At 42.3% G+C, this 25,532-nt stretch overlaps 2 pseudogenes across 2 annotated transcripts; one reads left to right on the forward strand and one right to left on the reverse strand.

Annotated features, from left to right (window-relative positions):
* The first annotated feature begins 247 nt into the window (after positions 1-247).
* Positions 248-1,349, forward strand: LOC143605081 (putative xyloglucan endotransglucosylase/hydrolase protein 23; annotated as a pseudogene). Its single transcript, XR_013148433.1, has 3 exons — positions 248-513; positions 667-860; positions 950-1,349. The product of XR_013148433.1 is annotated as a putative xyloglucan endotransglucosylase/hydrolase protein 23 (transcript).
* Positions 1,350-14,680: 13,331 nt separating this feature from the next.
* LOC143605079 (calmodulin-binding protein 60 B-like) lies at positions 14,681-18,515 on the reverse strand (annotated as a pseudogene). The gene is made up of 7 exons (XR_013148432.1): positions 18,406-18,515; positions 16,883-16,958; positions 16,638-16,699; positions 16,068-16,560; positions 15,815-15,975; positions 14,934-15,137; positions 14,681-14,851 (listed from the first exon to the last, which is right to left on the reverse strand). The product of XR_013148432.1 is annotated as a calmodulin-binding protein 60 B-like (transcript).
* Positions 18,516-25,532: the final 7,017 nt, after the last annotated feature.

Consider the following 25,532-nt stretch of genomic DNA (forward strand, 5'->3'; position numbering starts at 1 on the left):
GATTGAGGTTTCAACTTTTATATAATTAATAATAAAATAAATCTATGTCGTCTTCCCTACCACTAACACTTTTAAGGACATGACTGGCACACGCTAACACCATGCTGTAACTTCACCACATCACTCTCAAGTCTCACCTTCCTTCAATCTTCATACCCACTTGATCACACTCCCTATAAATACCAACCCCCTTCATTGCAAGTCTCTCACCTTCAACACTCAACTTATTTCACACACACATATTCAAATGGCTTCATCTTCTACATATATACTTTCAACTATCCTACTGGTTATCATTTTCCTAGGTAGCACCTCGCAGATTTCAACAACGAGTTCGGTAACACTTGGGGGGACGGTCGCGGTAAAGTAATCAACGGCGATCTCTTAACACTCTCCCTCGATAAAGCTTCTGGCTCCGGCTTCGAGTCAAGAAACGAGTACTTGTTTGGCAAAATCGACATGCAACTCAAACTCGTACCTGGCAATTCAGCTGGCACCGTCACTGCATATTACGTAAGCTAGTTTTCTTAACAAATATTTAACCTTTTTACGGCAATGTAATCTACTCTTAATAATAATAATAATAATAATACTATATCTATGATTGTATTAACGATAGAGTGTGAAATACTTGGAAAATATTAATGATTGTATTAATTAATGCAGTTGTCATCGAAAGGATCAAACTGGGATGAAATCGACTTCGAGTTCTTGGGAAACTTGAGTGGCGATCCTTATATTCTCCACACAAACGTGTTTAGCCAAGGCAAAGGCAACCGAGAGCAGCAGTTCTACCTGTGGTTCGACCCGACTGCTGATTTTCACACGTATTCCATCCTTTGGAATCCTCAACGCATCGTGTGAGTATCTTTTCACATATCATCTAACTAAACTATGTTTATGTTAACTTGTAAACGTTGTTTGCCTGATGATTGTGTTTGGTTTTCAGATTTTCTGTTGACGGAACACCGATTAGAGAGTTCAAGAATGCCGAATCGATTGGCGTACCGTTCCCGAAAGCACAGCCGATGAGGATACACTCTAGTTTATGGAACGCGGATGATTGGGCGACCAGGGGTGGGTTGGTGAAGACTGACTGGAGTCAAGCTCCCTTCACTGCTTCCTACAGAAACTTTAAGTTGGATGCTTGTGTTGTGGCTTCTGGGAAGTCGTCTTGTAGTGGCACTGCAGCTTCTTCGGGCGGCAATCAGTCGTGGTTGTCGGAGGAGTTGGATATTACAAAGCAGGAGAGACTGAGATGGGCGCAGAAGAATTACATGATCTACAACTACTGCTCAGATTCCAAGAGATTTCCTCAAGGCTTTCCACCCGAGTGTCAAATGGCTTAAGAACATTTCTACTTGTACAATATTGTTTTAAGATTACAATTTAAATTCTTTACTCGTATTCATTGTAACTAGTTATCCAATAAAATAATAAAGACGAGTCTTTGTTTATTTTTATACAAATGCAATCAAAGCCATAAATGTCATATGAAAAGGTTTCATATTACTATCATTACATTCTTCCCTGTTTTTTCAAACACCATAATTGTCACAAACCAAGTTAACTCGCAAGCAAAACGGAAAAAAAGAAAAAAACAAAAGGAATATGTTTTGAGTTGTTCATGTCTTCAAGAAATAAGCTTGTTTATATTGAACTTCATACTATACAAATGCAATCAAAGCCAAATTACCATTCCTAAAAAACCCATAAAATTTACTGCAATCACATGAGTGCATTTTCATTCATCATCTTCTAACTCTACAATCTGTGCCCGTCTTTCAGCCGCCTTTTTCCTGACGAAAAACCCCCCGCGCATCGCTGCCTTAATCTTCAACCAACCAACCACAGCTGAAGAAACACTAAGTGACCCGGTACAGATTATAGATAATCTGGGGGTTAAGTAATGTTTCCCACGGATGAGATCTAGCTGAGAAGGCTGTTCTTCAGGAGACCTGCAAAACAAACACCGTAAGCTCGTCACTGAGAAGGGGGGGGTTCCTCCTTGTGACCACCCTCCGGCGTGAGAATCAGACTAGGTTGCTCTGAATATAAGTGTATATTAAGAGATTGCTAGATAACTGGATAGCAGATGATCTTACCATTCCAAGATGTTGGAGTATTTATAGCCGAAGGTAGGTTTCCTAGAAGGTACAGCCGGCTGAATAGTATTCCTGTTCTACCAACAGTGGACTATGCACAGGCCATACTGGTTGGTGGGTAGGTTACGGCCAACAGTAACAAAGTCGGCTGCACTATTCCAACTGTAGACTATGCACGTCCCACCTACTGTGGATTGTACGCAGACATGCTGGTTGGTGAATAGGTTACGGCCAACAGTAACACTATTCCACAGTAAGGGTTGGTGAGTAGGCAGCGGCTAATAGTGACAAACAGTACTAGAGGGTGCTCCTCCTCGCACTGTTGTCGGTGAGCTGTCACCCTGTGATTGGCTCATGGGCTGTTCTGGTCAGGTCGTCTGTCCTATCCATACCTTGGTAGGTATAGTACAAAAGATCTTTCAGAATCATAGACTGGCTCATTTAGGCGGGATTGTTCCCGCCTTGCTCATTCCTTCATGTGACTACTGAAGTATCTAGTGTCTTGTGCGTGTAGCCCTGCTGTCTGCGGGTAGCCTTCCCTGATGGCTTGTATCCGCAACTGCGGGAACAGGCGGGGTACTTTACCATTGGGAGGCTTTCCCTGCGTGTACAGCTTGCGTACTGCGCGTAAGGTTCTCTGAGCATGGTGGGTCCTGCGGGAGCAGATGGCCTTTGCGCAGACGTCCCTGTTCAAGGTGAGTCTTGCGGGACCAACTGGGCTCTGCTGGGACCTACCTCTTCAAGTCCCCCCAGTCCAATGTTCTTCTCATGAATGTTCAATAAAGTGAGGTGAACTTTTGGACTTTAAGCAAGGGGTTTTGAAAAGGTTTTTAGTTTTAAGGTTCTCCGTGGGGATTCTTCCCGCGGATTTCCTAATGTCACTTGCAAAAATTCCCGATTTTTTTGCTTGATCTTTGGGTATGATGCGGGTAGGTATGTAACCTTCTCGCAAGTCAGGAGCGTTGAGTCTCACTTGTGTGGATTCTCCTTGAGGTTTTTGTGGTTTTGAACATAGTGATCAATTATGTTTAAACCACCAATTCCATCCTGGAGCCTCAAACAATGTAGTTCTCGACGTTCCCGCTATGCGGGGATGTTATTTCCGTTTCCACAAGCATTGCCCAAAAGATCCTTCTTGGTTTCAATTCCCTGCGGAGCGCTAGGTATGTGAAGGGTTTTGCCTTAACACTGTACCCGCGCTCGTCTTACAGTTACTTTACTTTCAAGGTACCCCTGGCGTCAATTCCCTGCGGGTGCTAGGTATGTGAAGGGTTTTGCCTTAACACTGTACCCGCACCCGCCTTATAGTTACTTTGTTGCCGGGGTTTTCTTGGCTTCAATTCCCTGCGGGTGCTAGGTATGTGAAGGGTTTTGCCTTAACACTGTACCCGCATCCGTCTTACGGTTACTTGGTTGCCAAGGTAAGGGGTATTTTCCCGCTTACTTTTGAATCTTTTTGAATTTTGAATTTTGAAATTCGAAAGGTTGGTAAGGATAAGAACAGTCCAAACATCTGAAACGTCGTGCGACGGTTTCTTCTGACTGTGTCAGGACGTGCAGGAAGTTATGGTGACGTGACAGTACATGGTCATTCCAGACGCTTTTTCAGGCGCGTGGGCGCGAAATTACTGGCACGCGTCCTTTTGACAGCTGTTGCCAGGTTGCTTTTTGCCACGCGTCATAGTTTCATTGCACCTTCAATTTCTCTCTCCTCCGCATTAAATTCACCGCATTAATTGCGATTAGTATATAAAGGGGGTGGAGGATCCTTTCCAATTCATACTTTCACATTTTCTCTTCATCTTTACAGCGATTTCCGGTGAATACTCTAATTAGTCGAGCATTCCCCTGAAATCGTTTTCTTCTTCCTTTTGCAAGATGTCTTCACATGATTTCGAGCCTACGACCGATGATAGGAGTACTGCTGGCGAGTGCCAGTGTGCTCTGCCCGGCGATCAGTACCGGTATGTTGTTAGGAAGTTCATGCTCGATCCTCTCGAGCCTGAGTTTCCTGAATCCCACCAGACCGTGTACGATGCCCCAGAGGCAAGATCGGGGTTTATGCAGCATTCTTTGTCTATGGGAATCTTAGGTTCCCATTGACAAAGTTTGTTTACCGTGTCCTTGAGAGGCACGGTGTTCATTTGACCGAGCTGCACCCTATGGCGGTCGCCAAGATTCGCCACTTCGAGTGGGTGTGCCGGATTCTGGGCATCGAGCCCCATGTGGACCGCCTGATGACCTTCTATACTTGGAGGTGCATCCAGGGGTGGTACACCCTGACAACCCGTATCAAGGGTTTAAAGATTTGTGCGACCGAGTGCAGTCTCCGATCGTGGAAGCGGGAGTTCTTCTACATATCCGCCCGCGCCGTCCCCCTTGCCATGAAGTTTAAAAATGGCCAAGCAATTCCGAGCCTTCACGCCCCCAACTACCAGGAGGCGGAATGGTTCTCGAAGATATCCCTGGTCCAATCTCCGGTTTACCGGTTTGCGGTGTCCGGGATGGTGATGCTGGGGATGAGCCGGGTGTGGAAGGAGGTGTCTCAGGTTCCCATCCTTCTCGAATACGGTTTGAACTCTACTCCTTATGGTATGTCTTGTCTTTCTTGCTGATATGAGTTTGTCTTCTAACTGTTTCTTTTCTTTCAGAGGGGAACAATTTGGAGTCGCTCCTGTACCCGCGGGAAGCTGACGATCCTGTGCGGATGGGTACTCGTGCTCTTGATGAGAACGAGTTGCCCATCCTGGAGTAAACAGCGGATCGGTTTGTGGAGGTTTATCCGCTGGGCCACGAGATCCTGAGCCACCGGCGGCCAGGTAAGGCGTTATTCTCTCCTCCACCCCTCAGTGCTTTACCCGCTGCTGGAATTCCTTACACCCTGTCTTCTTCTGAGGAATCCGCAGATGGTCCTTCGTTAGTGCGGAAGAAGCGGGCTGCCGGCGGGAAAGGGAAGGAGAAGGCGGCCTCCACAGCCGATCCAGTGCTCCTATCTGACACTGAGTCAGATAGTGAAGAGGCGGGGGGGAAGCCCGGTGGTGAGAAGACCACTGTTCCGGAGGCTACGACTGTTACCTCTGGAGAACCAATGACGACGACGGTGACCGGCATCAAGAGACCGGCTCCATCGGGTTCTACCCCGCCCGTCCGTACGTTCAAGCTAAAGAAACCCTGTAAGTACAACTCTCTTAGCTTTTATCTTCGTAGTTTAATCTTCCAAGTCTTTTTAACACTTTTCTTCTTTACGCAGGTGTGGATGTTGGCGCATTCCAGGGTGAGGGGCCGAATACAACCTCTCCGCCAATGACGGTAGGCTTGGTCAGCCTACCTGAGGCGTCGACCCAGGCGCCTGCGCCTGCTTCCGCTGGTTCAGTTGCTCATTCTGAGCCGACTGTTCCAGCCGAGATGACGTCACCAGCCGGCTGTGAGTGCAATTTTTACAGCATCCTTCACAGAGCCGGCGGTTACTTTTGCCACGGATTCTGCGGCAGCGACCGCGGCGGCGACTACGGCGGCTGCTACCATGCCCCCGTCATCGGCAACGACGGCCGGTCCTTCAGGTACGCGTGGGGCTCCTCGCATCTTTCCGCCACCTTCCCATCTGCCTGACCTCTTGGATGGATTTCCATTGGGTTCAGGTGATGGGTTCGGCGGCTATCGGCCTGTAATTGACCCTACAGGTGCGTAGGGTTCCTTTGGCCCTTTTTTACTTATATATTTTATCATCTTTTCCTAACTGCTTTTTGTTTTCTGCAGTTTCGGATTCCAATGAAGTGTATGTTCCTCGATGGAACATACGCCGAGGAACAACCCTTCGTACCCCTGTGGAGTGCGTGGAATGGGCTCGCCAAGCTGCTCCCCATGGTGCGTTGGGGGAAGCCATGGCTAGCTACCAGGAGGGTAGGCTAACCAACGAGCTTCGAGTTCTCTAAGCCCGGATGCAGCCGCGCGTCGAGCTGCTTTGTCGTGAAAATGACAAGTTGAAAGCAGCTCGCGCCAAGGAAGTATCCCAAGCGCGGGCTCTTCGGGAGGAGAACCAAAAGCTGTCCGCAGCTGCTGCGGAGAAGGAGAAGGCCTTCAAGGCCCTCGAGGTTGAGGTTCAAGCGCGACTCGAGGCCCGCTCCAAGGCTGCCCAAGCTGTTAACGAACAGCTTCGGCTAGCTAAGGAGACTGCGAGGAACGCGACCGAGAGGGCCACCAAGGCTGAAGCCGTTGCTGAGCCTTTACGCGTGGAGAACGAGGAGCTCAAGGCCAAATTAGAGGCTCTCCAACGCGCTCATGATGCCTTGGCGATGGAAGATGTCAAGAAGCTCCAGGAGATCTTGGACCAGAGGGGCGTGCTTGACCATACAGAGCGGAAGCTTAAGGGCGTCGAAGAGGCTGCCGCAAAGGAAGTGCTACTTGCCAACCTTAACAAAAGCGAAGCCGAACGCGCCTGCACCCAAGCTCAAGCCGCCCTTAAAGAAGCTCTGGTTGCCAAGGAATGGCTTCTTCGAGAAGCGTTGTCTCAGGTAAGTCTATCTTCATGTCTTCACGCTTTTCTTTGTAGATAGGGTGTTGACACTTGTATATTTTCTTATGCAGGTTGTGCATCGGGTCTTTTCAGAGACATCTTACGACGATGCAATGAGCGCAGCCCTCAACGCTTCTCACGAGGATGGGGAACGGGTCGGCTTCCTGCTTGGTCTAGGGTTTGTTGAGAAAGGCGTCCCGCCATCCAACTTCCCTTTGTACAATGTAGATACTGAAGCCATATATGACCAAGCAGTAAATCAATACGCCGCCTTCCCGCATCCGGTGGTGGAGAAGGTGAATGAAATTGCTGCTGCTGATGACGGGCTACCTATCCTTAAGGCTTATCTTGAACAGCCACGCTCTACTGACGGCGCTGGTCCAAGTGGAAGTGGCCCTGAAGCCTGATCCTGAAGATCCCTTCCCGCTACTAGGATAGATTTAGTTTGTATAGATTTACTCTTGTAGGCGGGTAGTTACCCGGCCATTCTTGTAACGAATATTTATGAAATGTAAATCTTTGCGCGGCTAAGACCGCTTGATTCATTGGATTCCTTGCTTTATAAACGTTATATGACTTACATAAGTTTAAATTAGCAATTTTCCAAGTGTTTAGAATAAGTTAACCTTTGAACGTGGTAGATAGGTGTGAAGTTTTGCTTCCTCTTCCGTGATTGTGCGGGTAGGACCGTCACTTGCACGTAGTAGGATGGCTAAACTTTACCATCTGACCTGCGTGTAGGTTTACCTTATTTGAGGATAAGTTAACCTTTGAACGTGGTAGATAATAGGTGTGAAGTTTTGCTTCCTCTTTCGTGATTGTGCGGGTATGACCGTCACTTGCACTTAGTAGGATGGCTAAACTTTACCCATATCTGACCTGCGTGTAGGTTTTCCTCATTTTTTTTTTTTTTTTTTTTTTTAGGATAACCTTTGAACGTGGTAGATGATAGGACCGTCACTTGCACTTACAAGGATGGCTAAACTTTACTTACATCATACCTGCGTGTAGGTTTCCCTTAACGTTGTGTTTATGCTGGTTTTGCCGCCTTACACACGTAACGACTTACTTCTCCCCGTTTATGCGGTAAATACCGGCACTAGTGGGAAGTTCATAAGGATAAAGGTAAACACATTATGAAAGGAGAATCATTTCCATTAGAAGTGGCTCTAGGCCTTTTCTTTACAAGTTTTGGAATTGATCTACATATAACATTTGCGTAATTGAGCTCCATTCCATGTTCTTGGGATGGGAGTGCCATCGAGCCTTTCGAGCCGGTATGCGCCCTTTCCCAGGACTTCTTTGATAATGTATGGCCCTTCCCAAACCGGGGCCAGCTTTCCCGGGCGCTCTTGGTTTGAAGCCTCGTTGTTACGCAGTATGTAGTCTCATATCTTGAAGTTGCAGAGTTTTACCTGCGTGTTGTAGTACTTTTGCATTTGTCGTTTGTAGTTCTCTTCACGCACTGCGGCTAAGTCTCTGCGTTCCTCGGCTAGCATAAGGTCTAACCGTCTTTCCGCATCATTGTCTTCTGGCTGGATCAAGACCCTTGGTGAGGGTAAACCAATTTCGACTGGGACCATGGCTTCAGTGCCATAAGTGAGACTGAACGGGGTTTCTCCCGTACTGGCCTTCTTCAGCGTTCTGTTTGCCCAAAGGACGTGCGGAAGCTCGTCCACCCAGCCGGATCTGTGTTTCAAGAGTCTTTTCTTTATGCCATCGACGATGCTCTTGTTTGCTCTTTCCACCTCACCATTACCTTGCGGGTGTGCCACTGAGGTAAAGGTGTGGGTGATTTGAAGTTCTTTTAGCCACTGTTGTAGCTTCTTGTCAGCAAAGTTGGTGCCGTTATCGCTCACCAAATTCTGTGGAAGTCCAAAACGACAAATAATAAATTCCCAAATAAATTTTTTGATATGTTTTGCGGTTGTATGCCAGTGCATCCGTATGCATCCCCGGCCAAAAGTATCCCGCGTTGTTTAGCTTGGCTACAACAGCGCGGGGACCTGCGTGTACCCCACAGATGCCTTCGTGTACTTCCCTTAGGAGGTAATCAGCATCTTGGTTGTCCACGCATCTTAAGAGTTGGCCAAGAAAGTTACGTCTGTAAAGGATGTCATTGACAAGTTGATAATTTAGTGCTTTACAGCGTAGTTTTCTTGCCTGTGTTTTTGACTCTGGTAGTGTTCCTGCTGCAAGGTAATTTATTATCGGTGTCATCCACGTTTCTGTACCGGTTTGGATGACACAAATTTCCTTGTGCGGGACTGATGGTGCTTCGAGGAGTTCAATGCGGATGTCCTTTCCCAAATGGGTGAAGGCTAGTGACGCAAGCTTGCTTAACGCATCCGCAGATTTGTTTTCGCTGCGCTTGACGTGTATGACTTTACAATCATTAAAATCACGCATGAGGGTTTTTGCCTGGGCGAGGTACAGGGCCATTGTGTCGTTCACAGCCGTGTACGTCCCATTTATTTGGTTGGCCACCAGCATTGAATCCACGTAGGCTTCCAAGTTTTTCACTCCCATCTTACGCGCAATTCTCAAACCAGCCAAGAATGCTTCGTATTCGGCTTCGTTATTCGTACTTGGAAAATCCAACCGAATAGCGTAAGTATATTCTTGGCCTGCTGGGTTGGTTAATTTTAACCCTGCGCCTGAACCCTCGTTACTGGCGGCTCCATCAGTGTAGAGTCGCCAGACATCATTGATGTCCTGTGCTGGGGAGGGTTGAGCCTCCTCCTGGCACTCTTTCTCCCGCGAAGCGGGGACTTCTGCAATAAAATCGGCCAGGACCTGGCCTTTTATGGCTGGTCTTGGCTTGTACTTGATTGCATATTCTCCCAATTCAATTGCCCATTTGGCTAGACGTCCCGATAATTCGGGTTTGCCTAAAACGTTTGAGAGTTTGAAGTTGGTGAGAATGGTAATCGGGTGACCCTGGAAATATCGTCTTAACCTGCGTGAAGCGTGTATAAGTGCTAAGACTAATTTTTCGAGGGTAGAGTACCGGGTTTCTACGTCTGTTAGTACACGGCTAACATAATAGATTGGCATCTGAATGCCCTTTCGTTCTACTAGCAGGACTGCCCCGGTTGCTCTATCTGTTGCGGAAAGGTATAGGATTAACTCCTCTCCTGCTTGTGGTGCTGTAAGTGTTGGAAGTTCGATCAAGCGTGACCGAATCTCCTGAAAAGCTGCTTCCGCTTCTGGTGTCCAGCGGAAGTGCGTTTTCTTCAAGCAGTTTCTCAATGTTGACACGAAAGGAAACGACTTATCCGCATGGTTTGCCAAGAAGCGATTAAGTGCGACTAGTCGTCCATTCAGTGTCTGAGCCTGTTTGATGGTGGTAGGTGATTCCATTTTAACAATGGCTTCGACCTTTTCAGGGTTCGCTCTGAAGCCATCTTTAGTAACAATGACTCCCAAGAACTTCCCTTCTTCCATCCCAAATGAACACTTGCTCGGGTTGAGCTTCATGTTTATTTTTCGGAGCGTGTTGAAAGTTTCTTCAATGTCTTTCAACATCGCTTCTGGCTCGAGGCTTTTGATGACCAAATCATCCATATAGACTTCCAAGTTTCTCCCGATTTGGGCATGAAACTCTTTGTCCATTAGTCGTTGGTACGTGGACCCTGCATTCTTAAGTCCGAATGGCATCATTTTATAACAAAATGTACCATCGGGCGTCCGAAATGCGGTTTTGTCCTGGTCATCTATGGCCATGTGGATTTGGTGGTACCCCTTATACGCATCCAAGAAGCATTTAAGGCGAAATGGTGCCAACGAATCCACCTTGAGATCAATTTCTGGTAACGGATAACAATCTTTGGGGCATGCTTTGTTCAAATCTTTGAAATCTATGCACATGCGCCATTGTTTGTCATTCTTCGGTACCATTACGGGATTTGCAACCCATGTTTGATATCTACTAACGCGTACGATGCCTGCGTCAAGGAGTTCCTTGACTTGGGTTCTACACGCGTTAGTTTGTTCAGGCCCCATTACTCTGCGCTTTTGTACGACTGGCGTAACAGCCGGATCGCACTTGAGCTTATGCTCCGCCTTACTTCGGGGTACACCAGTCATGTCAGCTGGTGCCCACGCAAAGATGTCAGCGTTTTTCTGCAGTAAGCGTTTGAGTAATGTGCGGGTGGGATCAACGATTGTTGGTCCAATGGTAACGGCCTGGTCGGGGTATTTGCCATTGAAGGCCCATTTTTCCGGTTCAGTGATGGTTGGTTTAGCCTTTTTCGGTTTGGGTTTAGATGAGACAGATGCAATGCATACCTGGGGAATGCCAGAGATCATCGCTACACCCTCAGCTGTTGGCCATCCCATCATGCCGTGGACTGAAGATACCACGGCATTGAATCTTGCCATCCCGTCTCTTCCGAATAGGATGTCGTACGTGTGGTGTGGCTTTTTCATCACGACAAAATCCACGTCTTCTGTGCGTGAATGATTCCCATCAGTAAGAGTAACGGGGAAAGATAGGATACCCAGGGGGGTTTCTGTACTGCCGTCAAACCCTTCCATTGAAGCGTAGACCGTTTCCAAGCGTTCTTTATCTTCATCATCCAGCTTATCAAAGAACTGCCTGTACATCACTGTCGACGAAGCGCCGTTGTCAGCAAGAGTGCGGGAAGTGATGTAATGCCCCAGCTGGCTTCTGATGACGATGGGGCCTCCTGGCACTCGCGAGAAGCGCACCTCAGCTTCCTTCCACGCGCATGGTTCTGTCACTCGCCTTTTTCTTCCTCTGACCTTACCATGAACCATGTTGATGCTGATGTCGACGGGCTTTCGTCCGTTACCTCTGTACCGGTTGTCATTCCTTCCTCCCTTCCTGATTGATGCCACGAGATGTGCAAGTCTTCCATCCTTGACAAATGTCTCAATAATATCCTTCAAGGATGTGCACTCTTCAGTACCATGACCCTTTGTCCCGTGGAAATCACAGGATTTGCTTTGATCCGCATTAGGTTTCTGCCGGATCAATGGGGCTTTTGGCCATGGCAATTTTTCCGTGGCAAATATCTCCGTAACGCTCTTCGTGAGTGGCGTCCACCGGTGTTTTCGGTTTGAAGGGTGTGTGTTATCCCTTCCGCCAACAAGAGGGCGAGAGCTGGATGAGGTGTCAAAGTTTACCCTTGACTGCCAAATACCTAGCCTCCTCTTTTTGTTTTGCCGGGCGATCCGGACATTGTTCTCTCTTGTCCTCTGCGTGTAGAGGTGTGTACTCTGGGGAAGATCCCTTCCCAGTTGCTTTTCCGTCTCGGTAAAGCGCTTTGCCGCCGTCATGATGGCATCCCAAGTTGATGGCATGCCATCCTTACCCATCAAAGTGCGGATAAGTTCTGGGTATTCGGCGCCTTGGATGAAGGCGGCGCGAACCAGATCCTCACTTATGTTGCCGAGACTAAGCTTTTTGGAGTTGAAGCGAGTGATGAAGTCCAGTAAAGATTCATCCTCCTCTCTCACGCAGTTGAGGATCGTCCACTGCTCTTCAGTATACTTCCTCTGTTGGCTGAAGTGCTGGCTGAACTTGTTCTGAAAGTCCGCCCAGTCATATATGTGGTGGATCGGTAAACGATCGAACCATGCCCTGGCCGCTCCGACCAGAGTCATTTGGAACATGTAGCACCACGTGGGTTCCGTCCAGTTGCTGACGGTAGCCCCCGCAATGAACCTGTTCAAATGATCGTCTGGGTCGGATAGACCATCATAAGTGCCAATGTTGGACATTTGTTTGGCACTTCTCGGGGCGATTGCTTCCGCAATGTCCCTTGCGAATTTTGACTTTCCTGCATTTGTAGCAGTTGGTCTAAAGGTTTTGGAGAAGTCACGCGGGTTTCTCTCCGCGATTGGTTTAAAAGCTTCCCCAAAATTCCTTTTTGGTTGGACGTCCGTTTCCTTACGCTTCCCTTTCGCCTTATGGCGAGGGTTCGCGTCGGTATCGGACTCCAACTCGTCGTCTGAGTACTCGCAGTCACTGCTCATATTGAGGTGTTGGCGAGTACTGCCGAATTCGTCGGCCTGTTGAGCTGAACGCAAGCGTTCATCCAATTCGGCTTGGAATTCTCTTTGCCGTGCTTCGGCCCACGCCTTCACTTGATCTAGTGTTTGGCGAGGGACCCTCGTTTGTTTTTCCAGCTGGGTATCGGTGAACCCCAGTGGAATATTTACTGCACTTGCCCCGGCTTGGGTAGTCGGGGTAGTGTTCGTAAGGATTGTATAACCGCCGGTGTTCCCCCCAGTTGCTGGGGTTGTTATCGGGGTTTCTTGGTCGGTTACAGGCCTTTGGACCGGAGTAACGTTAACCATTTCTTCAGAAATTGTGAAAACTAAAATAGTTCTAGCTTTTATGCACGGATGGCGCCAATGAAGAAACACTAAGTGACCCGGTACAGATTATAGATAATCTGGGGGTTAAGTAATGTTTCCCACGGATGAGATCTAGCTGAGAAGGCTGTTCTTCAGGAGACCTGCAAAACAAACACCGTAAGCTCGTCACTGAGAAGGGGAGGTTCCTCCTTGTGACCACCCTCCGGCGTGAGAATCAGACTAGGTTGCTCTGAATATAAGTGTATATTAAGAGATTGCTAGATAACTGGATAGCAGATGATCTTACCATTCCAAGATGTTGGAGTGTTTATAGCCGAATGTAGGTTTCCTAGAAGGTACAGCCGGCTGAATAGTATTCCTGTTCTACCAACAGTGGACTATGCACAGGCCATACTGGTTGGTGGGTAGGTTACGGCCAACAGTAACAAAGTCGGCTGCACTATTCCAACTGTAGACTATGCACGTCCCACCTACTGTGGATTGTACGCAGGCCATGCTGGTTGGTGAATAGGTTACGGCCAACAGTAACACTATTCCACCAACTGTAGGCTGCGCATGCCCCACAGTAAGGGTTGGTGAGTAGGCAGCGGCTAATAGTGACAAACAGTACTAGAGGGTGCTCCTCCTCGCACTGTTGTCGGTGAGCTGTCACCCTGTGATTGGCTCATGGGCTGTTCTGGTCAGATCGTCTGTCCTATCCATACCTTGGTAGGTATAGTACAAAAGATCTTTCAGAATCATAGACTGCCTCATTTAGGCGGGATTGTTCCCGCCTTGCTCATTCCTTCATGTGACTACTGAAGTATCTAGTGTCTTGTGCGTGTAGCCCTGCTGTCTGCGGGTAGCCTTCCCTGATGGCTTGTATCCGCAACTGCGGGAACAGGCGGGGTACTTTACCATTGGGAGGCTTTCCCTGCGTGTACAGCTTGCGTACTGCGCGTAAGGTTCTCTGAGCATGGTGGGTCCTGCGGGAGCAGATGGCCTTTGCGCAGACGTCCCTGTTCAAGGTGAGTCTTGCGGGACCAACTGGGCTCTGCTGGGACCTACCTCTTCAACCGCCTTCCCAGACCGGCTGCGGTCTTCATCAAAGTCAAAATTAGGAGCCGGTGATGGCATAACCGATGGAAAAGAAAACCCATCTTTCGCCACGTTACCACCATGGCCACCGCCCATGCTAAAGAGCCGAAGTAGATGCTGCATATCTTCATTCTCAAGCATCTCGTGACTTCTCATGCGGATCTCATCCTCTGACATGAAATCCCCAACCCCTTTGTCCCGGCTGTTGTTGGACCAGTCATCAAATGGGCTCATATTGGGCTGCTGCTGAACGGATGTGTTCACGGGCTGGAAAGATGATGATGATGATGATGATGATGATGATGATGATGATGATTGTGGTGGACCGAGGGCTAACCCAGATCTATCATCGTACCCGTTGGTTTGCATCCGCTGCGTATTGCCAGTGTGGCCACTTGAAACAAGATTCATCTCATACTGACCATGTGCATTAGTGCTCACAAGTTGTGGCCCGGTTTGGTACATATTATCTACATTGTCATTATAACCTGAACCCAAATGACAAATTAAATGCATATATTTCAGATTTCTTATAAAATTCATAGAAACATGTCTAAAAAGAAAGTAGATGTTACCTCCTAATAGCAGGTTTGAATCAACAGAGAGGGAGTCAGGAATCCACAACAGGATGGTGTGGCGGCAGTAGTTGATTATTAGATCTCTGATAATCTAATGCGCCCATTGAATAATCATTCCGGGATGCACCGGACTTTTTAGGTTGCTTGAAGTTCACAAGTGACTTGCCATCATACTCCACAACTTGATTCCAGTTATCATATGCTTTCTTAATCAATGTATCCACATATACCTACAAGATAAACTGAATTAATACTCGAAACATTATATATAAATAAGTAAAATAACTTGAATAAAATGAAAGCGGCAAAAACCTTTTGGCCATCAGAAAGAGTATCAGCTGATTGATATTGGTCACCCGCAATAAGACCTCTTAGCTCATATATATTATTAAAAACAACACCAACATTTCTGTTATCCTCGGAATAATATACATAAACCTTGGTACTCAACACACATGTTTTTGCATGCTCTATCAAAGCCTCCCACATCTTATTCGACATGCCACTTCCAAGAATCTAAAATTAAATAATAATAATAATAACATGTGAAAAAACAACATGATGCAATAAACATTACTAAATTAGGCTTGTAAACAAACGGAACGTTTAGTGCACCGTTTGTAAACCATGCGGCGGGAAGTTTGTTTATGTTCGTTTAATTAAGAAACGAACAAACATGAACAAAATTTTTTGTTTATTTAGTTAAACAAACTAACATGAACACTCTCATTTGTTCATTTATGTTCGTAAGCTTTCATTTACACTAGTTCATTTAACTTCGCATATGTTCATTTGTTTACGTTCATAATGTTCTTAAGTTTTCATTTTGTTTAAATCCATTTGATTACATTCGTTAATATGTGTTAAAATTCGTTAGGCCCATTACAATTTAGTCTAGTTTTTAACAGCTTTTTAGGCCCAACACATTGTTGTTCGCATTTACTATTAATTGGTTTTAGCATCAATTATGTGTTCTGTTATGTCCATTCATGAACTTTCATTTATATTCTTTACGAACGAACATAAAGGAACACCAACATGTTCATTTTCCTAACAAACTAACACGAACAAGAAAACCCCGTTTGTTTAATTGTTCTTTCTCGATCGTTTTCAGTTAAAGTTAAACAAACGATCACAAACACGTTCCATTCAAGTTTGTTTGGTTCATTTACAAACCTATATTAAATACTTACTTTGCGTAGCCTTTGAGAATCCCGTACTACAAGACGAAGAAACTCTTCAACTGTAAAAATCCCCGAACTATTCAACCGCTTGTGAAACGATCCATCCTTTCCAATTTTCTCCAATCTCCATACCTCATCATTTAAAGTAGGTGGGTAGTGTTTCTTGTATACTATCAATGAAAAAGTAATAACAATAAGGAAAAAATGAGTCAGAATGTATTTTTCTCCTTTTTGAAATAATAAAAATGAACCAATTGCATACATTCTCCTCTGTGATCTTTAACAGTGAAAGCTTCAGTCTTGGCTTCACGAACACGAATCCCTTCACAGAAACCCGAGGTGACCTTTAAACCGAGCCTAAACTTCCTGCTTCTAATCCAACTTGAATTGTCGGTAAAAGTTAACTCTCCTAAAGTCCCAACACCTTCTTTAAGAACAACCTGCAAGTCTCCAGTCAACAACGGTCGTTTTCCTTCACGTTCTTTAACAACATGGCTTTCAAACTCTTCTTGAGTCCAGCCTTCATCATCTTCATTGTTGAAATCACCTTCTAGAACCACAATGTCTAGCTTTATTGATGATTCGGGTCCTGTGGTAACAACATGACCCGTGCTCGCATCGACTAAGACTATATGAATAGCAGCACCCTGTTCGCCTTCAACTTTTCCACCAGTGAATAATGGTAAAGACATCCTGGACTTAAGAGAAGCTGCAGATTTCTGCCGTCAGGCCCTTCGATACGCTTAGGTGATGGCCTGGAATTATCACATAAAATTGGTTAAGATATAAAGTTTGTAATTATTGTTATTAAACAGAAAGAAATTCCACAAACCTTTCATTAGTTAGCCGAGCAGGGCCTAATTTTGCTAAAGCTCGTTCAACTTCCTCACTAACCTGTTCAGAAAATGGTTTGTGAGATCGCAAAAAGATGTACACAAAACTGTCTTCAAAAACTTCACAAAACAGTCTTTTAAATTCAAAAATCATAGAGCATTTAATAACAATAGCTTCATAAAGTTGGGATGCGCATGTAAATTTTAAAATTTAAACATGGAAATGTTAAAGGCTGGATCTTACAACTCTGCGAAGAATAGGTTCCAAAGATGAGCAAAGCTTTTGAAGACTGTCCACCTTCAAAGCTTCCACAATTACACTGTATATATAGTTTATGTGTATATCATTAGAATACATAAAATATCCCCAATAACCAACTTGAGATTTAATGGCTTATAGAAAATAAAACTTGAGATAAGATTTGCTAGTTTAGCACATAAACAACTCACAAATGAGCAAAATAAGCTTTAAGAGGGTATTACTTCAATTTGGCAGGAAATAAGAACAACAAATCAACTTGGTTAACTTTAGCATGCAAACAAACAATCAACAAATATTACTCCATTTCAGGAGATGATGATGCTTTCTTTTGGACAAAAGAAAAACCAAACATCACCCAATATTCAAATCATCTAACACAACAACCATATCCAGTAAATCAAACAAATAGCAAATCTATTGGTAGGGTCTGGGGAGGGTAGGATGTAGGCAAACCTTACCTCTATCCATAGGGATAGAAAGGCTGCTTCCAGAAAGACCCCTAGCACCAATAAAAGATTTACATGCCTCATAGAAGTCGTACTAGCAGATACAATTTGGAAAGTAGTTTCTGAAAGACAGAAACAGGGAAAGTACAAGAACTTGAAGCCAACAATTGCCAAAAAGATTTGTCTTTCTTTACTTGTTGATGTGGGTTAATACTGAGACTTGGGCTGAAATGATAATGCTCTAACCTAAACAATTAATAACATTGTGCTTACAGAATCCTCCATAATTGTTGGTGTTTACAACTTTACATCTCAGACTAATCATAATAGTTAATGTAGAGATTATCAAATATGTAAACATAGGCCACCAAATTTTTAAATTGCATTTCAAGCCACCCAAGTATTAGTTCCATTTTAATTATGCCAGTTCTAATAACATCAAGCTAAGACCTTACTAGACACTGATTCAACGGTTTTACAGAAAGTGTATTCGCAAATATGGTTCATTTTGATGAGTTCTACAACAGTACAGCTTCTGTCCGTGCTTCAAAGAGTGTTTCCCAAGTTTAAAATTTTACTTCAAAGCATGATTTCCAAAAGAAGTTAAAGTTCATGAAATTTGACCAAAACCAAATTAATATGCTGGTGTGTTGATATTTGAGTGATCATAGTGTAACCTTTTTGGATACTTAAGTGACCTATATGAATACATTATCCCTACTATGTAATAAGCAACCATGTCCGTTTGGTAATCACATTCATAAACACCTTGCGTTGATAAAAGTATCAAACATAAAGTAAATGTAGTGAATTAACGTTTGTGACACGTATGCAGTAAAACCAATACAAACCTAATATTTCATCTCCGTTCTATTCAGTATTTGAGACACAATTTCACAAAAACTATACTTGAAACCAAATCGATAATAATATTAAATACAGTCAACACGCTTGCTTTTGCAAATTGCACAAAAATCAACTAACAATTCGCCTATCAAAAAGCCCTAATTTCACACCGCAGACCAACAAAGAAAATCAAAAGCAAAGTCCATTGAATACCTGGCTAAAGCCGGCCGCTTCCGCTCCGGCTGCTGCTGCTCCTCTTCACCTTCCAACCCTCGTTTCCCCCTCTCCCTAATCGAATTTTTCCTCTCCATATTCCGCGTATGCATTTTACAAACCCTAACCACAATCCACACCGCTTAATATCACGAAAAACAAAACTCTAAGTAGAAAACTGAGATACGAAACCCTAAGTGTAAAATTAAATCGATTACGGTTAATAATAGATGATCAACAATGAACAATCAGGGATAAATGAAAATCTAACCAAGACATTGCTAGTAAGGAGATTTTTTATTACCTGTATGTGACAATTGTTTGCAGTTACTGCTGCCGTGCTGCGGGTGGTCTTAGCGAGTGTCGTAAGCGTTATTGGTATTGCTGCTGCTTTTACTTTTACGTTTAGCATAGAATATATCTTTACGGCTGAGTGAGGATTGTGTCAGCCGTTGGATCTACGGCTTATCCGTACATGCCACGTCACACAGGTGTGACTTTCGGCTCGGCTAGCCGCCAAAGTTTGGTTGAGTGTCGTCTCACGGAGCTTCAATGTGATTTTCCTTTTTTAAAATAGTAAAAACTTGTGCTATATAGGCAAGTACTATGTAGATCTAATTCTTAAATTGATTAAATTGTGTCATTTTACTTTTTCGATGTGCACAAGTGAACCACCTGGAATCAATCCATGACCGCTAAGCTAAAGAAAAGAGTCATTTATCAAGTAAGCTAGTTTATACAAACTGAAAGATGCCTAAACTGGATTAATATTCAGCCAATCCCTTAGAGCTTTATCTCACTTCTACTTTTTGTGGGGCTAGCACATGGGGAGTGGCCCTACACACCGAGGGCGAAGCGTAGAAGTCACTTTAGCTTGTTGTATTGGAGTGGTTCATCGTCAAATGAACAACAATGGCTTGTGGCATTTCCTATTGATTTGTCTAAGGAATGGGATGCAAAAGAGGTGTGCCCTTCCGTCATGTTCAAGAAAATAATTAAATGATCATTTTACCCCTAAGCCTATAATTCTATCTAAAATAATCTTCCAAAATAATGGAGAGACCGGGATTCGAACCCCAGCTCTCCGTTTTAACAACCACGAAGACTACCATGTGAACTAAGCTGCTATTTGATATTATTACAGAATATGAAATATATATTACCACCTTCAACACTTCATGTTTCACAAATTCCAGTTAGGGTTTCCAAACCAATATCATTATCATAAAACATGCCTATAAACAAAAGGATGCGTTTTATCAAACACCATGACTCCATTATTCAATCTATTCCAATTTCTTGGTATCCAAATCCAATGTTTACTAAGCACTGTGACTGCATTATTCAATCTACACTGTGACTGAATTTTATCAAGCACTGATTGAAGTTGGAGTTCAACCAGGAGACAAATAGCTAAAACGGGAAGAAGAGGAAGCACTGATTGAACAAGTATTAGGCTTCGATTTGATTTTTGAAGTCCGGTTGACGATGAGGACTGCAAATCAACCTTCAAATTTCAAATCTTGACTTCTTGAACATTGATTGGGCACCGATTGAACAATATTAGGCTTCAATTTGAGTTTTGAAATCTAATTACAACGACGTAGACAATATATGGACGAACGTGATGTATCAGTGGGGACTGACGAGTTGAAGATGTTTGTTTAACAGTTACCGACGGTGGCCCCCTAGTGTTTATGAGAAGCTGTACGGTGGCGCCATTTAATGGTGGCGCGGCCTAGGGTTCATCAGTTAGTGTCTTAAGGTGTTTAACAGGTTAGAGACGAGCACAAGTATCAAACATGAAAACGACTTGTTTAACAATTGACTTAGATGATTTGAGCATGACAGTTATACGTTGTATTTACCAAGGAGAAATGATGTACTCTAGCCTCTTAATTTTAACTATTTTAAAAAAAAGTATAAAATTGTATAACACGCTTTTTTGCTAAGCATGTCTTATCATGTCTAAACAAGTGCCAATTATGACAGCCCCGTGGCGGTGTGTTTTAGGGGTGCTATGCTGGTTGGGGTGAGGGAGACGAGGGAGATAAAGTGCTTTTTATTGTTACTATTGTTGTTGCTATTAAGAGAAAATTAACAAAATGTCGTTGCCGTAAGCTGGTCAACTAACGGAAGGGCACACTTGTACGCACTGCAAAAGTACGCTATCACTAATCACTCAATTTACGAATTGAATCTGCAAAGTGTCCCCGCCCATATAGCACAAGGGCACAAATCATAATTTTCTCTTTAAAGTATTATAAAGTTAATAAAAAAAAGAGCATAATATTACGTAAATGTTTTTGTAGTATAATGAAGTTTTAGGTTTTATTTATAGAAAACACTGGTCATGCCATAGTTATTGTTTACTTCGCATGCACACTATTCGTCATTAATGAATGGGTGTTAAAAAACTATGTTATATATATGTAAACTTACACTTTTACCTTTAAAGTTAAACATAAAATAATCCACATGCATCCTGCATTTTCTTTCAAAACCGATGACCAACAACCCACCGCAAAACACAACATCATCATGTCCCAAAACTATCACGTTGCAACCCTCGCTCGCCTCTTTGACATGTATATCACGAAAGTGGCAACGGTGAGCCCTCAATCACAAAATTCTTAATTAGATTCACTCTCACATGTTTTTTGTTTTGATCATTCATCATCAACCAACTGTGTCTTTTAGTGGGTGTTTGGGATTCTATTGTTTGGCTCACTTGTGACTTTTAAACTTTTTGAAAAGTTAAATGACGTTTGGGAGTTCTTATGATGTGAATGGAGAAATTGGATAAGTTATTACTTTTTTAAGTTATGACTTTTCCATAAGTCATAAGAAGGCCAAAATAAGAAATCCCAAACACCTGGTAGAGATGACTTGTATTGACCACTTGTGTTCAAATTTCGAAGGATGTTCAACACATAGGTTACAAATGGTGTTGAGCTTGTGCTAGACTATGCTAGATCTAAGATATGTTTAGAGCTCCGTATTTTTTATTGTTTTTTGGAATCTTGATATATGGATCAATGAATTAATTTTAAGAATATGAAAATATCATGTGAATGTTGATACACAAAAGTAAGGTGGGTGAAAATATTTGGAATTGTTTGCTAAAAAAGCCAAGAAAAGAGAGAACAAAAATCTTCCAAATGGTTGGACGGATTCTTACTTCGGGCCTGTTTGTTTGAGGTCTTTACAGGACCATTCAGAGATATATGTATGATTCGCTCAGACTTGGAAGTGTTTGGTTTAATAAGAGGGTATGTCTGAAAGCTGAATGGGCCTCTTACCCATTCAGATTCATAACAGCGCTGAATGGTAGGGAAGACCTAATTGCCCTGCGTCATACCCTTCTCACCTTCAACTAATTCCACGCACTTCCCCTTTCGTCATCTCTGCCCCTTTGAACGCACAAACAAGCAGGTCGATTTTAACCTATTCGACGCCATTCAAGGTACAATTTCTACTCGATTCCAATCCTTACACTCATTGATTTAGGTTTTTCTCTAACCTTTAGGGTTTGGATATGGTTTCAATGCATTTACGTTTATGTATAATAGACATATATTTTTTTTAAGTAAACAACTTTGGTAGGTTTCAAATAAAGACAGTGTTTGTAGACCATTAATGGGTGTTGATCATCACATTAACATCTCTCTAGTTCTATTCAGATTTAATTTCTGATTAATCGATTTCTGGTTTAATTTCTGATTTCTATTTTAATTGATTTCTATTGAATATGAGTCGTTTGTTTTTCTTTTTCATTTGATGTGAATTTTAGAATATTGAATTGTTGCAGCAAGGTACAACTACAAGTTTTTTGAACTTGGGATTAAAATGAAATTGGAGAAAGTAGAAAGCCAGACCCTTTACAAAAGGTTGGTAAAATGGTATGGAGCAAAGGGTGCAGGGAGCTACGTAATCAATCTTTAAAGTTAAGCTAAAAAACTTGTTAACTTTTTTTATGCATATATTTAATTTGTGATTATAAATATGCTATAAACATGGGAATCATGTTTCTTGTATGCCCTTGATTTGTTACGTTGCCAAACAGAAATCTTGTTAGTGCCTTGTGAAATGCAGCAGTTTAGATGATCTTTTAGTCCATTATGAGAAGTGTTACGTGTGCACAAGGTTAGTATGTTTACATTCTTTGAAATGAGCTTGATGATTGTGAATTGATATAACCATAAAACAATGGATATGCTCTTTATTATACAAATATATGATATGAAAATCGTCATTTTAAACAACCAGAGATTGTATCTTTTTCAGCAGTGTTAGTGTGTGACTAATTGAGTATGATTTCAACGTTTTGAGATATACAGCTGATATGGGCCCAATTTCTATCAGAAATTTGGACCTAGTTAAAAAGTGAGTAATCGGAGGCGAACTCCAGACCCATGCAAGTGGATGCTGGGGATTAACATCAATTGAGTTTATGTTATAAAATTGCATTTGGGGTGTAAGAATGGTTGCATTTGTTGTAACTGATTCGTAAAAAAGTTGCATTTACTTTAAAAAAAGGTTCAATTTTTGTTATTAAAAAGGTAATAATGCTTGCATTACGTCAAGGTTGCATTTTTGTAACCGAAGTATAATCAAAGTTGCATTAGAGTGTAAAAAGGTTGCATTTAAAAATGTTGCACAATATTCAAAAAAAGTTGGTTATAATAAAAGTTTGTTTTAACTTTTAAGATGTATTTTGGTTGGTTGTAATGAAAGTTTGGTCATTCTGTACAGTTATTAAGATCATGACTAAACGAATATATTTCATTCAGCACGAAATAGCTTGTAGGGGTAAATAGTCATTCTGCATAGTCATTCAGATGTCATACCAAACAGCACTTACTGGTTCAGCACTTACCGGGTCAAAGCTTCTTAATCATTCAGACCTTTTAATCATTCAGCACTAAATGGTTCAGCACTTGCCAAACAGCCCCAAAATTTGTCTCTCACAAATAGGGCTGAGCACGGTTCGGATCGGTTCGGTTATTAGGCGAAATCCAAATCAAAACCGAAGTAATTGGTTATTTGAATACGCAAACCGTTCGGTTACGGTGAAATAGCTTGTAGGGGTAAATAGTCATTCTGCATAGTCATTCAGATGTCATACCAAACAGCACTTACTGGTTCAGCACTTACCGGATCAAAGCTTCTTAATCATTCAGACCTTTTAATCATTCAGCACTAAATGGTTCAGCACTTGCCAAACAGCCCCAAAATTTGTCTCTCACAAATAGGGCTGAGCACGGTTCGGATCGGTTCGGTTATTAGGCGAAATCCAAATCAAAACCGAAGTAATTGGTTATTTGAATACGCAAACCGTTCGGTTTACGGTTTTCGGTTTCGGTTTGGTTATTTACGGTTATTTTTTCAATTATGTGTTGACATTGAAAAAAAAAATAAGAAATGAAAATGAATATTTTAAGCTTGTATAAGAACGTGCTGGAGTGCCACAATCCACGTATATATTGAATTCAAAAAACAAAAATAGGCACGTGTTACGTAAAACTATACGAATGCAAAGTTGCTAAATAGAGTTTAAAAATTAAAATACGTTAAAAGTTTAGTCCTGATCTTCATTCATCATCTTATTTATCTATATTAAAAGTTTAGTCTATTTCTCATCATCTTAATAATCTTTATTATCATCAATCGGTTCGGTTCGGTTTTTTTTTGTTTTTTAAAAATGGATAACCGAATTGAAACCGAAATTTCGGTTTTTCAAAACAACAAAAAATTAACCGTCGGTTAATGCTCCGGTTCGGTTTTTCGGTTAATTCGGTTTCGATTCGATTAATTCGGTTTTCTGCTCACCCCTACTCACAAATATGTTTGTTATCATATGTCCAAAACACCAACCTTCACCAGCTTGGCAAGGTTTTAACATCACTACAAACATAGTTATTGATTTGAATTTTGTCTTAACGAATAGGATAGATACAAATGTATATCTTTTCGTTCCCAGACCAGTACTCCATATGCTTAAGTTATAAGGTATGTTTAAATTTTGAGCTATTGTTGTTTTTATCATCCCCACATAACGTTATGCTCAAACACACTTTTAATTTGTTGTTTTCGTGCAAGATAGAAGAATTACTAGGCTTGTTGGGGGAATGCATACGAAAGTGAACAAGAGTTAGAAAAGATTAAAAAGAACATGTGTAGTTTTTATATGTTATGATTTAGAGTAGTATTTATATTAAGTTATGTAATCATTTAGACATTAATGGATTAAGAATTAGGATCAAATACATTTTATTCTTAACATGAAAACAGTGAGAACCAATTTATTGTTATTATTAGGTTTATTTTTATAAGTGTTTGCAATTATTTTTTGTTAGTATTTGCTACTTTTTGATTATGAGACGTTATAAGTATTTGCTTATTTATATTTTGTTGTTATTATTAGATTTTTCTTTTGTTGATATAAGTATTTGTTGGTATTTGTTGTTATTGTTTTGTTCTTAATTTTGATTCTTTTGTTGTAATTTTTAGGTTTTTTTCTTTGTTATTATAAATAATTGTTTGTGTAGATTGGTATTGTAGTTGGTATTGTTTCTTACGTTCTTATTTTTTTATAAATTGTTATTATTTCCCACGTTCTTATGTTAAGACTGAAATGCACATGAACCTTCCCCGATGGATTAATGTTTGCAATCTGATTTTGTACAAGTAATATGCGGCTTTATCCGAGTTGAGATGTTGAATCCGATGAAGTGGCCATAGATAGTGGGGTTTGCCCAAATACCTAGGAAGAAGTTGCATCGAAGTCCTCTTGTTAAATTGACTTGAACGATGACTATGTCGATTTAGACCTTTAGGATGATAATGGTTAAACAAATCGAACCACATCAATAGATATATGACTATAATACCCCATGAGTGAACCCTTCTACCACCCTGAAGTCATAACCTGCTGTCACATCTTATCCCCCATTGTATTGATTTTACGGTACCTAGAGGTGTGGGCGTGTTTCTGCAGAGTACCGCCTTGCCACCTCACTTTCATACAACACACGACCATATCTTTATATAATCCTAACAAAACTATTAGTAATAAAATGATAAAGGAGATTCCCTTGAAATCTTGAATATTATCAATATATAGT

This window comes from Bidens hawaiensis, unplaced genomic scaffold (assembly GCF_021521415.1).
Source record: "Bidens hawaiensis isolate Kalapana, Puna unplaced genomic scaffold, B.hawaiensis_p1.1 tig00067848_1, whole genome shotgun sequence".
Classification (NCBI taxonomy): Eukaryota; Viridiplantae; Streptophyta; class Magnoliopsida; order Asterales; family Asteraceae; genus Bidens; species Bidens hawaiensis.